The 15375-nt window shown below is 43.7% G+C and overlaps 1 protein-coding gene across 1 annotated transcript in view; it reads left to right on the forward strand.

Annotated features, from left to right (window-relative positions):
- The window catches only part of LOC144817684 (protein mab-21-like 3), a 137194-nt gene extending 123297 nt beyond the window's left edge, over positions 1-13897 (forward strand). Inside the window, exon 5 of the mRNA XM_078674429.1 lies at positions 13710-13897. The gene's annotated coding sequence lies outside the window, so the exon portion shown is untranslated. The remainder of the gene's footprint in view (positions 1-13709) is intronic.
- The last annotated feature ends 1478 nt before the right edge of the window (positions 13898-15375 follow it).

The following is a 15375-nucleotide window of genomic DNA, read 5'->3' on the forward strand; positions in this document are numbered from 1 at the left end:
TCTTGTGCCATAAGAGAAAGGGCTCAGTCTTAATTACGTCAGAAATAAACGGTAGCCCCAGCTCTATATGGATCATAATAAACGGTAGCCCCAGCTCTATATGGATCATACATACATTTTGTTAAAATACTAACCCTGGGCGGAGACAAAGCACATGAATCAAATCCTAGCTACAGAATGACATAATTGACCGCCCAGGTCCTTTTACCGTCTTTAATTGGTAGCCAAAAATGTTCACCTATTGGAAGGTTTCTATATTTAAAATTCATGTAAAAACTTCTAATATCTAGGCCAAGGCCTGGTTTTAAGTAAATCTGGATTTCCCCCATTTTCACAATGGAAGGACTAAATAGATTATGTCCTCCCTCCTCCAGCTCAAAGAAGACTTTCACACCATCAAAGAAGACATTCACACCATCAAAGAGCTACTCATCACACCCCCCAGACACACCCCACTCACCAACACCCGCCCTCTCAACTGGCTCCCCACCCGTCCCGATGACGCTCCCAAGCTACACCCCTCACACAGGACCGCGATCCATGCCCACAATCGCAACAACCGCACCCGCCGCCCACATTGGACCGCGATCCCTGCCCACAATCGCAACAACCACCCCCGTCGCACATGCACCCCTCTTTCGGATCTCGACATTCTCACCCTCCTCCGCTCCTACGGCCCAGCTCCCCTAAACCACACAACCGCCACGTACCTCCCCATTCCCACGATACACTCAAAACCCCGTAGACCCCCCACACTGAACAACAGAATCTCCGTCCCGAATAACCTTAGAAAAGTCCCCCTCTCTCTAGTACCCCCTACCTCCCCTGACACACCTCGTCTCAAATGCACTCTCCTCAACTGTAGATCGGCTTCTAGACACTCCTCCGCCATCGCCGATATCATCCTATCATTGGACCTTGACCTAATCATCTTGACTGAAACCTGGCTAACCGAATCTTCTACACCTATAATGGACATTCTGGCTCCCCCCAACTACCACATCATTAGTCTTGACAGGTCTGGCAAGATAGGTGGTGGAATTGCATGCATATACAGGAACAACCTCTCTGTTCTGAAAGTCTCCGCACCTTCCCTACCCTCCTCAACTTCCTGCGAATACATTTGCCTAGATATTAGCAGTGAAGGCAAACCGATATGCTCTCTTCCCGGTATTTACCACCCACCCAGAGACAACCTCACCTTCGCCCAACAAATCATGGACATGATTTCAACTAACGCCGGACGACAGCTCACCCAAATATACCTTGGTGACTTCAACCTCCACTGGAACGATCACAATGATGCGGTGGTAAATAGTCTCAAAAATTTCCTCAAAGCCCTGGACCTCACACAATTATGCAACAGCCCGACCCATGAGAAAGGGTCTATCCTCGACCTCATCATCGCCAAAGAGGACGCTATTCAACTTGAATCTATCCAACCCTGTGACTGGTCAGACCATCATATCGTCACATTCTTTGTCAATGAAAAAATCAAACTCAACACGACTCAATCCTCCAGACCTAAAATATGGAAAAGAGACCTGAAAAAACTCAACCCAGACTCCCTACCCCCGAACAGCCGCAACCTACTGCTCCCTCCTACGGGCGCTACAGATGTCCAATCCTTGACTGACCACTATCTCAACGCCATGACCTCAATAATTAATGAGGCTGCTCCCATGCAGCTAAAAAGAGTCTCCGCTAAAATATCCAATCCGTGGTACGACGGGAGTCTCAATGAAGATAGACGAGCCATGCGAATGGCAGAGCGCACCTGGAGAACAGCTCCCTCTGCACTGCACCTGAAAACCCTGAAGAAAAAGAGAAACGCCTACTTCAGGAAAATAAAGCGCTCAAAAGCAAACTTCTTCAGCCTCCAGCTCGACCAAGCAAAAAACCGACCAAGAAAACTATTTGAGCTAATCAGAACACAAGCCAAGGAACAACCCCAACCTATCAGCTCTTTGGACAAAGCACCCTCCTGTGAAGACTTCGCCGCTTTCTTTACCCAAAAAACTGACAACATGAAGAGTGATCTCAGCATTGACGCAAGCCTCTACACCACATCCAACTGCATAACACCCACGGAACTAAAAAACAATGCTACATGGTCATCCTTTGACACCTACTCCGAAGAAGAAATAGGCAAACTGCTCAGCACCTTGAAACCGTCCAATCACCTCACGGATCCCCTCCCTGCCAACGCTTTGAAAGACTTCACCCCATGGCTCTTTCCACTGTGGACTACAATTATCAACAGCTTGCTCCAACAAGGATTCATCCCTGACTCCCTCAAAGTTGGACAAGTCACACCTTTACTAAAGAAACCTACTGCCGACCCATCCGACCTAAACCACTACCGTCCCATCACCAATATTCCCACTCTCGCCAAACTATTGGAAAAATGCACACAACTACAGCTGACTAAACACATTGATCAGTTTGATCTCCTCAACGCTCATCAATCAGGCTTCCGAGCAGGACACAGTACTGAAACTGCTATGACCCACATAATTGATGACGCTCTACAAATACTAGATCAAAATGATACCTGCCTCCTCATCCTTCTTGATCTCTCATCAGCATTCGACACTGTTAAACATGAGAACTTACTCGAACTTTTGAACACAAGAATGGGTCTATCTGGGACTGTTCTCAAGTTGTTCACGTCCTTCTTACACAACAGGTCGCAGAAATTCAAGAGTAACAACCTGATGTCCTCGCAATACCTGTTTCATTAGGTGTCCCCCAAGGATCCTCCCTATCACCAACTTTGTTAAACCTAGTTATGGAACCCCTCACCACCTTGTTACAAGCATCCAATGTACTTTTTCACATGTACGCAGATGACACCCAATTATATCTCAAACTACAATCTCCCAATGACATTTTACTCCTGAACTCAACGATCAGAAGCACCCAAGCCTGGCTTGCCAATAACCATCTCAAACTCAATGCTCTGAAAACAGAGTACCTTTTGATCTCACCTCCTGCGAAGATCTCTACCACTCAAACCTGGCTTAAACAGCTAACTGCACTCAATGTCCTACCCACCTTCGTGGACTCAGCAAAATCTCTAGGCATAACTCTCGACTCCAATCTCAACATGCAGCATCATATCAGCAAGGCTACTAAGGGTGCGAACTTCCAAATCAACACCCTGAGGAAACGTAAACCCTTCCTACCAGCCAAAGACTTCCAAACTGCAGTACAAGCACTAGTAATCCCGCGAATTGAATACGGTAGCACCGCCCTCTGCGGTCTCCCGTTAAGCACTACTGCACCACTAAGAGCCTCTCTAAACGCTGCAGCGAGACTCATCACTGGGTCAAAAAAACACTCGCATATCTCCCCTGACTTGAAATCCTTGAACTGGCTGCCTTTTGAAGCCAGAATACATCTGAAAATCGCCTGCATGACACACAAGGCTGTACACCTGAGCTCTCCCGGATACCTCACTCAGAAGCTGTCAATCTCTGGCGGCTCTAGATACACTAGAGGCACAAACAATCTGCTGCTAAAACCTCGAAGATTCAGGAAGGAAAAAACGTATAAGCGCTCTTTCTCAGGAATGGCACCCAGGATCTGGAACTCACTCCCTCCTGAAACAAGGCTCATCTCCTCCATCACACTTTTTAGGAAAGAAGTAAAAGCTCTTCTCATGGCCAAATACACTTGAGCTTGTAACTTGGATCTGTAAAGTATCTGCACCGATCTATATTACCCAGCTCGATCCCGACGACTATGTGTTTTTCCTGTATTATTCTGCTAGATCCCTACGAATATGTGTTGTACCTGTATTATTGTATCACTTACCTGACTATTTACTTGCATTATTGATTTACCTGTACTATTATGCTCCCTCACGTATTCATTCTCTGGTTTGGTATTCCCTGCTTTGTAAAGCGCTCTGATATCTGCAAAGATCTTGTTCGCGCTATATAAAACTTTCAAAATAAAATAAAATAAATATCGTTTTAACATTTACACCATGAGAAAAATATATTTGTTTAGATATATTTTCAACTATAATTTTATACTAGGTGAGGTAGTTCCTTTGTAAATATCTGCTATGGTAACATCTTAGACAAAAATAAAGCACCTTAGAAAAAAAAAAAAAATCCTCCTGATCTGTTACTATTTTGGTCCAAATGACCTTTTTCCTAACAAGTGATGCAGCCTTAGAGAGATGTCCCCTTTGGTAATGCTGGATATCTTACTTCTCTCTTTTTTTATTTCTAATCTCAGAGTTTCAGCTGGGGTTGAGCACCGCAAACAAAGACATGTCTCTGGGTCTCCCACACCTGTGACTCAATGTGTTCATCTTTGTGATGGAAGTCATTGATTGTCCTTTAATTCCATGAAGCACAACTGGGCCCATTTTATAGGTTTACAGATTCTTTAAAAACATTACAAGTTTTTTTCCCCAAGACCAGAAAGCAAAATCCAAACCAACAGAACTGGCTTTTGCTAATTGAATTTGGAGGTGATTTGACCAAGATAGGTTGTTATTCATTGTGAATTGCAGGTCAGTAAAGCTTTTAACTGCCTCAAGACATTTGTTATTGGATCACCACTTCCCAGAGTTGACAGTCGCGTGTTCCCATGTTCATAGTTTTGGTTTTATTGTCGTTATCCAATAGATTGTGGGTTTGAGTAGTTAGCTAATGCATCTGTCTCTGCTACCCCACCCACGTTCTACAAGCACCAAGTCAGCAGAGTACATTAGTCCAGAAATTTAATGATTCCCCAATTTCGGAAGGAAGGGCTGAGATATGTTATAAAACGTGAAAAGTCAGAAACCTAAAGTGAAAAGAGTAAGGGCGCCAACACACATCCCTGTTTTATGCGATTTGCAACTGGGATCTGGGTTTGTTTTGCTGCTCCACCGGATCAAACACACTGCTAAAGTTTTCAAAAGCAAAGTGAAATTCCATTTTTCCCCTTTTCACAGAGGTTTATGGGCATAAAGAATTGCCAATGGTAGCGAATGAGAAACTAAATCTCACCTACTTGAAGGTTAATAATTGTTTCTCCATGATCTAACTTTTCATTTGAGACAGTCAAACTCTTGTGAAAACGTGTATGTTGTAATTACATATCTAATCTGTTGTTGGTATATTCCGCCCCCCCTTCTTCCCCGCCCCTTGTGGTATGACCCATTCACTGTCAACATTCTAAGCTGCACTCCTGCAGTTGATCATGACTGGCAGGGTTATGGATGTCGTTGATTTCATACCTCAATAAACAATTTGAACTTAGATTGTGGTGTGGTCACTTACTACACTGGCGACGAGCGTTGGGAGGAGGCCAACGTACGACATCCCCTCCATTTGTTACCCAGGACCAGTGAAGTGCAGGAATAAGGATGAAGAGTTCAGCGCTGAGTGAGTAAAAGATTTTTACGAGTAAAGAGTAGACTGAAATTAGACATTTATTACAGCAGAAGAAGTAATTTGAGTAATAAACTACGTGGAGGAGGAATTTTGAAGCGTGGTGAAGGTTCCGCATAGATGTGAAGAAGCGCACATACCCAGTGACGGATACCTAGCGGACTGAGGATAAGTAATTATTGTGACAGGCCACAGGAGCTATCGGTGGTCGATGCTGATAGGAAGTGTAAAGAGTGGTATACAGCCTTTACAATGAAACTTTTACAACGAACTACCATTACAACGCAACTTTTACAACGCAAACCATTACAACGCATAGCGCTGGGGGGCGCTCTAGGATAGGGAATAGGTTTAATGTACTATCCAACACCTTCCCTACTATCCACGGGGACTGGAGTTGGAATAGTAAATTAAGCTATTCACTATCCAGCGCCCAAAAGCATTTTGCGTTGTAATGGTATGCGTTGTAAAACTTGCGATGTAAAAGTAGGCGTTGTAAAAGTATGCGTTGTAACGTCATACATCCGTAAAGAATACATGACAAGCAGCTGTGCCTCTGAAATGTCGGAGTGAGTGTGAGGCAGCTTTCAAAGTGGAGCGGTGAAAGAGATTAGGCAGCTTGCCTATTAAGGGGCGTGGAGGCCAAACGCAAGGCGGTTAATCAGCTGAAGTTGACGGGTGGTTTTTTAAAGTAAGAATAAAGCGAACCGTACCTGACGGCGTAAGCAGGAGCAAGCGGCTGTTCATCTGTGAGGCGACGGTCGTCGCAACACACCTATGCGGCGAATAAAGGCTTGAAAGAAAATCGGACATAGACATCTTTTAAGCGCGTGAGGCAGCGAAGGAACGGCTCTGAGGAGAGAGAGAGAGAGAGAGAGCATTGCGGTGAGGGGAAATCGTTTCCTGTCAGCGGCAGATTCGACGGAAAGAGCTGTCCGTGAATATTAAAGGCAGATTCAACAAAAACTAGTCTTGGAAAGCAGTGCAAGTCGACGAAGGAAGCAGATGGAACAAAAGTGAACACACATTCCAGACAAAGAGATTTGGAAGTGTGGAGTATAACATAAAAGTTGGCATTTTTGAAACTGGAGTAAAGTGAGGAGATTGTTTTGTGGAAAAATTATTGAAGGAAAAAAATGGTTACAGTTTGAAATGCAATAGTATGAAAATGCTCACAAGGAATATAGGCACTATTTTAACAAACAGGGAAGTACTACAGTAGGATTGTACTTTTGGAATATATTAATTATTCTCTAAAGTGAAATGTTGAGTGACAAAGGTGAAAAGTGAGGAGTTTTGAGTGAAAGTAAAGCAAACATACTGTAATTAGATAAATGCGCAGCAGTGAAAATAGATAAATTAGAAGATAGGGGAAATACATAGCCAGTTTAAAAAGCAGGGAGGTGTACCAGAGTAGTAATTGTACCTCTTAGCAGGTCACTTTTGCTTTTAAGCATAGTAAGTCATTATAGAGATGGCGGCTGCTAGCATGAATCAACCGCCGCCTTTTCTAACAGAGGAAGGAGAGCCGGTGCTGCCATGGAAAGATTGGAGAAAGGGGTTTGAGTCATATCTGATTGCCATAGGCGCAAGCGGGTTTTCAGCTATAAGGAGACAGAATATACTTCTGATAAATCTACGAACAGAAGGAAGGTGAGTTTTTGACAGCCTACCTGATCTGGAAGGGGGCGTAGGAGAGGAAGTGGATATGGATATTTATGACAAAAGACTAAAGAAACTAGAACTGCAATTTGCAGACAAAATAAATGTTGTATTGGAAAGGCATACATTTTTTGGAAGGGTACAAGGAAAAAATGAAAAAATTGGAAAATACATTGCATGTCTGAGAGAGTTGGCTAATACATGTGAATGTAATGATTTATCAGAGTCACTCACAAGATACCAGTTGGTGAGATGTACCAACATAAGAAAATCCAGGAAAAATTGTTGGTGGGAAATCCAGATTTAAGAAATGCAATAGATATAGCAAAAAGTGTGGAACACACAGCAGAATGTGTGAAAGAGATGAACATAAATGAAGGGAGCAGAGTAAATGAAATAGGTGATAAGAAGGAGGATAATAGAGATGTTTATGCTGTAATGGATATAAAGAGAAAATAATTTTACAAAGAACAAGCCAGAGAGAAACACAATGAAGATAACAGATTGAAATGTTTCAGATGTGGCAGCACAGGACACTTAGCGAACAGCATTCGCTGTTTGGCAAGGACAGCGACTTGCAGAAATTGTAACAGGAAGGGACATTTTGAAAGAGTATGTAAAGATACTTCAAAGAAAGCTGTGAATCTAGTAAACAACAGTGATGTAAGTGAGGGAAGATATGTTCGATGCATAGATAACAAGGATGAAAACTTAGTAAGAATGGTTAATTTACCCAAATGTGATATAGATCTTAATGGTGAAATGATAGAAGTTTATGCAGATTCTTGTTCACCTTTTACCTTTATCAATCTGAAGACATACAAGGAAAGAATTGAGAAAAAAGGGGTAAGGTTGGAAGAATCTGATGCATGTCCGGTAGGTTACAACAGGGACCCTATACCGCTGGAAGGCATGGTCGCCATGAAAATATCCTTCAAGGGAAGAAGCACAGTAGGGAACGTCTATGTGGTAAAGATGGGGTCTAACCTGCTAGGATGGGCACACCAGAAGGACTTAGGGATGAAATTAGATCCAACAGCAGAAGAGCCAGTTATGCTAGTAGACAGAAGTGTGTGTGGTTTAGAAGTGGTGGAAGAGTTTAAAGAAGTTTTCACTGAAAATATCGGGTGTTTGAAAGATTATCAACATAAAATAAGACTCAAAGATAATGCAAAACCGGTGGTGCACAAGTGCAGGACAATTCCATTTTTAGCGAGAGAACCGCTTAAGGAGGAACTAGAAAAGTTATTGAGTCAGGAAGTGATAGAACCTGCAGAGAGCTCAAAATGGGTTTCACCTATCGTGATAACGGCAAAAGGAAATACAAACAAAATAAGGCGCTGCATTGACCTAAGGTAATTGAATAGTAACATATGGGTGGACCGATTCCCTTTGCCTAATATAAATGATATGATAAGTCAGGTCAAGGAGGCAGAATACTTCACGGTGATAGACCTTTCTCAGGCGTACCATCAGATAAAACTTCACCCTTTGAGTAAGGCGTTGACCACTTTTATCACCCCTTTCGGGCCTTATAGATTCCGCAGAATGCCATTTGGGTTGGCATCTGCTGCGGCGGTCTTCCAAAGGGCGATGCAGGCCATCCTGGAAGGGCAGAAGCAAGTTCTGTGTTTCCAGGACGACTTATTGCTCTATGGGAAAGATGCAGAAGAACACAACAGAGTGTTGAGGGAAGTGTTAGTGAGGTTGAGAGATGCAGGACTGACCTTGCAGAAGTCAAAGTGCCAAGTAGGGGCAACTTCAGTTACGTATCTGGGACACGTGATTTCTAGGGATGGCATCAAGCCAAAATCTGACCATGTGGAGGCAATCAAATTTGCACCCCAGCCCAGCTCAAAGGAAGAAGTGAAATCTTTCCTCGGACTGGCGGAGTACTACTCCAAGTTCATTAAGAATTTTGCAGAGATTACTGCTCCCATGAGGTCTCTACTCAAAAAAGTAGTGAAATTTGAGTGGAGCGAAGACTGTAGGGGGGCGTTTGAAGATTTGAAGTGCAAAATAATAAATGAACCATTCCTTGCCCAATTTGATACAGGAAGGAACACTGTAATAACTACCGATGCTAGCACAAAAGGAGTTGGGGCTACACTCAGCCAGGGAGTAGAAGGGGAAGAAAGGATTATCGCATTTGCTTCAAAAACCCTCACTGAAGCAGAATCAAGGTACTCAGTAGTTGAGAGGGAGGCTCTGGCTTGCTATTGGGCGGTTAGACACTTCCGAGTTTATGTATCGGGATTGCCTTTCACTATCCGCACAGATCACAAGCCATTAGTAAATGCTTTCAGCACAAAAAATCTGGAGAGAACCACTCCACGAATAGCAAAATGGTTTTTAGGCTTGGAAGGGTTCAATGACAGGATGGTGTACATTGCAGGAAAATGTAATGAGGCAGCAGATTGCTTTTCTCGTCTACCCATTGAGAGTAATGAAAAAGAAGATGACTATGTTGAGGAACACGTAGTAGCAGAGATAAAAGAAGGAATTAATAGAAAAGAATGGTAAAAAGCGATGGAGGAAGATGTGGTGTTATCCAAATTGGAAGTATTAGTGGCTAGTGGTTGGCCAGAGAAAAGTTTAGGACTCGGTGAGGAAGAAAAGGGATTTTGGGAGGTCAGACATGAATTAAACTTCCAAGGTGGGAACATGTACAGAGGGAGGAAATTAGTGCCACCTGAGAACATGAGAGAGAAGATTGTTTGTTTGGCTCATGAGTGCCACTTAGGTTGTAGCCTAACAAAAAACAAAGTCCATGTGCATTACTGGTGGCCAAGCATGGACACCATGGTAGAGAGATACATTAGACGGTGCAACAATTGTGCTATGAGTGATAAAACAAAAAAAAGCATGAAAGGTCCCATACCGGCAGTAGAGTACCAACTACACCGCGGGAAAAAATAGTTATGGAGATAGTAGGACCTCTAGAAGTAAAGGGTTTTGGAGGTAGATTCATCATCTCCTTAGTAGATTATCATTCCAAGTGGTTGGTAATTAAGATTGTGGAAAATGTGACTACCAGTTCAGTAATAGCCTTTTTCCAGGAAACCTTCAGAACTGAAGGGGTACCACAAATATTGGTGACGAACAACGGGGTTCAGTTTGTTTCGTCATTAATGAGTGAGTTCTTACACAGTTTTGCTATAACCCATCAACGTACTGCATTGTATTGTCCAAGAGCAAACGGAATGATTGAGAGAGTAAATCGCATGATTAAGGGGTGTATACAGTTGAATGGTAGTACAGGAGTTAATGTGAGAAAAGCCCTGGACGACATGATCTGGCCATACCGAGTCACTCCTCACAGCATGACTGGGATATCTCCATTCAAATCCCTTAAAGTTAGAGAACCAGACACCAAGATGAGTCCTTTGTGGTTGAGGGGAAAGGATGAGGAAGAGGTTGACAAGAGACCAGTAGCAGAGAGAATAAGGAAATATCAGGAAGCGTATGTTAGGAAACACAATGAAGGTCTAGGGAAGCTGGGCAGAACATGGAAGGTGGGAGACAAAGTAAAGGCCAAACTTTCAAGATCAGTACAATCGGGTTGCTCGAAGTTCTCAGAGAGAAAAGTAATTGCAAAAATATTGAAAAATGTAGTGGTTCTTAATGATGGTCAGGCATGGAGCATGGATCGCATTGTGAGGGACAATGCAAATGGAACTGACGCAAAAGGTGTCACTGTTGGGGGAAGGGATGGCCAGGAAAAGGACAGCACAAGGATCAAGCATGATCTCAGGAAGGGGGAACACAAACCAGAGTGGCAGAAAGACTAAATAATGTGGTGACAGAAAACATCCTGTTCAGTTCCATTAATAGGGTAGGAGATGTGTTGTAATTACATATCTAATCTGTTGTTGGTATATTCCGCCCCCCCTTCTTTCCCGCCCCTTGTGGTATGACCCTTTCACTGTCAACATCCTAAGCTGCACTCCTGCAGTTGTTCATGACTGGCAGGGTTATGGATGTCGTTGATTTCATACCTCAATAAACAATTTGAACTTATATTGTGGTGTGGTCACTTACTACAATGCCCCTGATTTAGATCAGAGGATGGGTCTGAGTTTATGTTTAACGATTATTTGCACAACAGGAGTAAGTGTGAGGATTATCTGACACAACTTAACAAATAACGTCAGGGCCACGTTTTGTTGTCGCCTGTAAGGGGTTCGCGTAGCGCTTCGTCATTGCTGCCATTGTGGTTTCTGAACTCGCTACTTGCAGTTTCAGATGTTTGATATTTACTCTTGCATTTAAACAGTAAGCGGCACCCCTTCACGGCTCCTTTAAATGCTCTTAATTGTAGTTTATTAACAAAGGGTAGAATTGTCCTACTCAGCTTTTTGCAATAAAAATAAACTTCTTTTTAATCCATGTGCATCGAAGTCCATCGTACTGCATATTCATCATCGTCATCAAAATACTTTATTTCGGTCAAATAACCATAAAAGTGCAAAAGCAATACATACATACAGTACATAAAAATAGCCACCATTCTAAGTGCACATTTCCATTACCAATAAATGTCCATTCAAGCATTTTATAAAGTCCTCTGAGGGGGAAATGAGCTCGAAGCAAAAGAAACCCTCCAAAATCCTAAACACTGGACTAAAGGTGTCTGCCAAGTTGGATGTCTACTCCATGCATATCTAACTCAATCTTGGGACTCGTGATTGTTTGATGTAAACACAGTCTGCTTTTAGATGCTTCAAAGCAGTTTTGTACAGGTGGAAGATATCTCCTCTAGGAGTGTGTGTCTCTTTATCTACATCGAGATTAAAAAGAATAAAAAAGTCGTTTATAGTCGACTCACTTAGTTGGACAGTACTCTTCAAAGCCCGGGGTCAAGCGGCAGTAATTCTAAAACCTCGTTTTATAAAACGTTTCTGTGCACCTCAGTAAATACTTCTTTGGTTCAGCTATGGCCATAAAGACATACAATATATTCAGATAAAAATATAAAACTAAATCTTACATTTTTCCTTGGTAAACTAAGAACAATTCCTGTTTATTAAAAAACTCAGGGGCATATTATTAAGGGCCATTTTGAAGCTTTTTTGGCTCTAAAAGCCAAAAAAGCTGAAAAAATGACAGCGGCCGATCTACAAGGGGATGCTAACATACATTAGCGCATGATAGCACCCGTTTTCCCGATGCCTCGCTTTGCATCTCTAATGAGATGAAAAGTGGGCGTCACTGAGAAGTACTCCTTGTAAAATATCGCTGATGTGAACATCGTGATATTTACAAGGAGGCCCACGCATTTTTGCAGACGTTAGTTTTAGGCGAAAACCGCGGTTTTCACCTAAAACTAACGTCTGCAAAAATGCTGACTTAGGTATACTTAACATTGGGTGTGGAATATGCTGATACGAGCTCATGGTCGTATCAGCAAGGTTATCGCCGTTTTCCAAGGAACATCCGCGGAAAAACTAGCGATGTTCCATGGAAAAAAACGCTATCGCTGGAAAATTATCGCCATTGCGCTATGCGTTGTTGATACAGCGATAGCATGGCGATAATTGCCAGCGATAGCCGGCGATAAATAGTATTGATTCCTGTAGTGCTGTACTAATATTTGGGATTGAGTGACCTGAAGCAGGGCCACTCCCACTTGTCGGATCCCTTGGAGTGGCTTGTACTATACTCACCCCTTTCTATGATTCTGGAGGAAGCAGGCAAGCCAAGGTTCTGGTTGGAGACCCCCACTGTGGTTTCCAGACTCTCCTGCAAGAGCAAATGGTGCATGGCATCAAAGCCGCCAAGAGTCGAAAATACTTGAAAAGAGGGGTTTGGCTGCTAAAAAGTGCAATAATGTAGTAACAAAAGAACTAATATAACACAACACATCGCGAATATGCAGGTGCCCTTAGTTGTTGCAACTCAGTGGGATCAGAACATAGAGGAGGGGCGTCACTTTCTTTCTTCGCCCTCACCTGTGTGTGTACCACACTCATCACCCACCCTCTCACTCCCATTGGCTTACATTGATTTGACGTATCACATGCATGATGTATGATGTCTATGTCTATCATCACCCACCCTCTCACTCCCATTGGCTTACGTTGATGTGACGTATCACATGCATGATGTCTATGTCTATCATCTCCCACCCTCTCACTCCCATTGGCTTACGTTGATGTGACGTATCACATGCATGATGTCTATGTCTATCATCTCCCACCCTCTCACTCCCATTGGCTTACGTTGATGTGACGTATCACATGCATGATGTATGATGTCTATGTCTATCATCTCCCACCCTCTCACTCCCATTGGCTTACGTTGATTTGACGTATCACATGCATGATGTATGATGTCTATGTCTATCATCACCCACCCTCTCACACCCATTGGCTTACGTTGATGTGACGTATCACATGCATGATGTATGATGTCTATGTCTATCATCTCCCACCCTCTCACTCCCATTGGCTTACGTTGATTTGACGTATCACATGCATGATGTATGATGTCTATGTCTATCATCTCCCACCCTCTCACTCCCATTGGCTTATGGTGATGTGACGTATCACGTGTATGATGTCTATCATCTCCCACCCTCTCACTCCCATTGGCTTATGGTGATGTCACTCATGTATATGACCTCTAATGTCGTTCTCTTTCCATCCACAGCTCCGCCCTCTCCTTCGGCCTGTCATGCCATGTGATGTCATCGATGACCAATGAACGAAGACATCACCCAATAAGAAGCGTGAGATCCAGATCTGGGACGTCATCAAGCCTTGACATAAAATTGCGACCATGTTGATAAAAAAAAGATTCAATGGGCAAAGTATAATGATAAAAAATAAAGTATTGCATACATTTACTGCCTCATTGTGGTCTCTTCGAACAGTGATGAAGTAAAAGCTGTTAAACTGCCTTTTAGTATGAGTAATAGAGGCAAGGTACCTTCAAAGTGTAAAGATAACTCGGTCAGGACTGTAGCAGGGCAGTCTACAGGCCCTAGCATAACTGACTACACACGTGTAGCTCCCTCTGACCTGAGATGGGTCTCGAGGCGCAGATTACCTAATCAGGACAGAACAAAGTAGAGCTGAAGTTTGAAACTTCCCGCCTCTGGACATGGGCGAAAGAGGAGAATCCTGCTCCACACGCCCTTACCTCCCCCGGGTTTGCATCGTTGGAACCTCCCAGACAAGAAATAATTGTTTTTTGGAGGGTAGGACCCTGACCTCTTGTAGGGGTGGTTCGGTGGATAGGGATACAAAGGGGCATATTACAAGGACTGGCGCATCCGTGCAAATCAGCAGGGATCGCCAGTAAAGATGCGACACGCAATTCCACCCTTGTGCCACCACGGATGCGTCGCATTTACAATGCAGAACACCGTAGCGCAGGGATAGACAGATGCGTGTCGCATCTGATGGCTTAAGGCCACGCATTGATGGAGTCGTGTTGCAAGCATGACGCAACTCCAGCAATGCTCAGGGGCTGTCCATACCTAACATGCTGCATCACGCCTTACGCCTGCTTCAAGCAGGTGCAGGGTTTTGACGCAGCGGCGTCAGAAAAGTGACTCCATGAAATCTTCTTGATTTCACTGCGTCACTTTCTCGAGGCATTTAATGACGGAACGCCCATCCTGCATACATTAAATCTGACGCAGGTTTAATGTAGTGCAGGGCTTTACAACGTGACGCATCTCCCTAAATGCGTCACTTTGTAAATAATGCGCAACATGGCACATGTTTTACGCCACCGCTGCGTCCCAGAAGTGACGCAATGGCGTCGTAAATGTGTCGCAAGGGGCTTGTAAATCTGCCCCATTGTTATTTCCTGGAATGTTTACAAATGTACACGTTCTGTCTGGACTGTCAAGACTGCTGGCAGCAGGGCAGGCAGTGAGGGGAGGCTGGGGAGATGCATACATTTAGGGGAGATCGGGCAGGGCTCATAGAAGACCCTGGCCAGGCTCACGAGCACTGACTATACCTCTGTCTCTCGTGACAGGATCAGTAGCTCCAGAACCCAGAGACTCAGGCCTCTAGGCTTTACTTAACTCTGTGGTCAAATCCCTACCAGGTACTGAGCACTCCTGGGCTGCTTACAGTTTGTGGGGGAGGATTCTCCCCCATAACAGCACTGAGTGCCCTCTCCACCAAACTGAAGGTCCGCCGCCTGAGTTACAGAATGGGGATGTTAAGTCAGCCTACTCCAGCTACGTCACTGACATACTCCTCCGACAGAGTATCGACCCCCAGATGTCCACATATAACACCGTTCACCTGATGTAGAGTGAATGGTGTTATTTGTTTTGTTTTGCTGTTTTTCAGCT

Source organism: Lissotriton helveticus, chromosome 2_1 (assembly GCF_964261635.1).
Source record: "Lissotriton helveticus chromosome 2_1, aLisHel1.1, whole genome shotgun sequence".
Taxonomy (NCBI): Eukaryota; Metazoa; Chordata; class Amphibia; order Caudata; family Salamandridae; genus Lissotriton; species Lissotriton helveticus.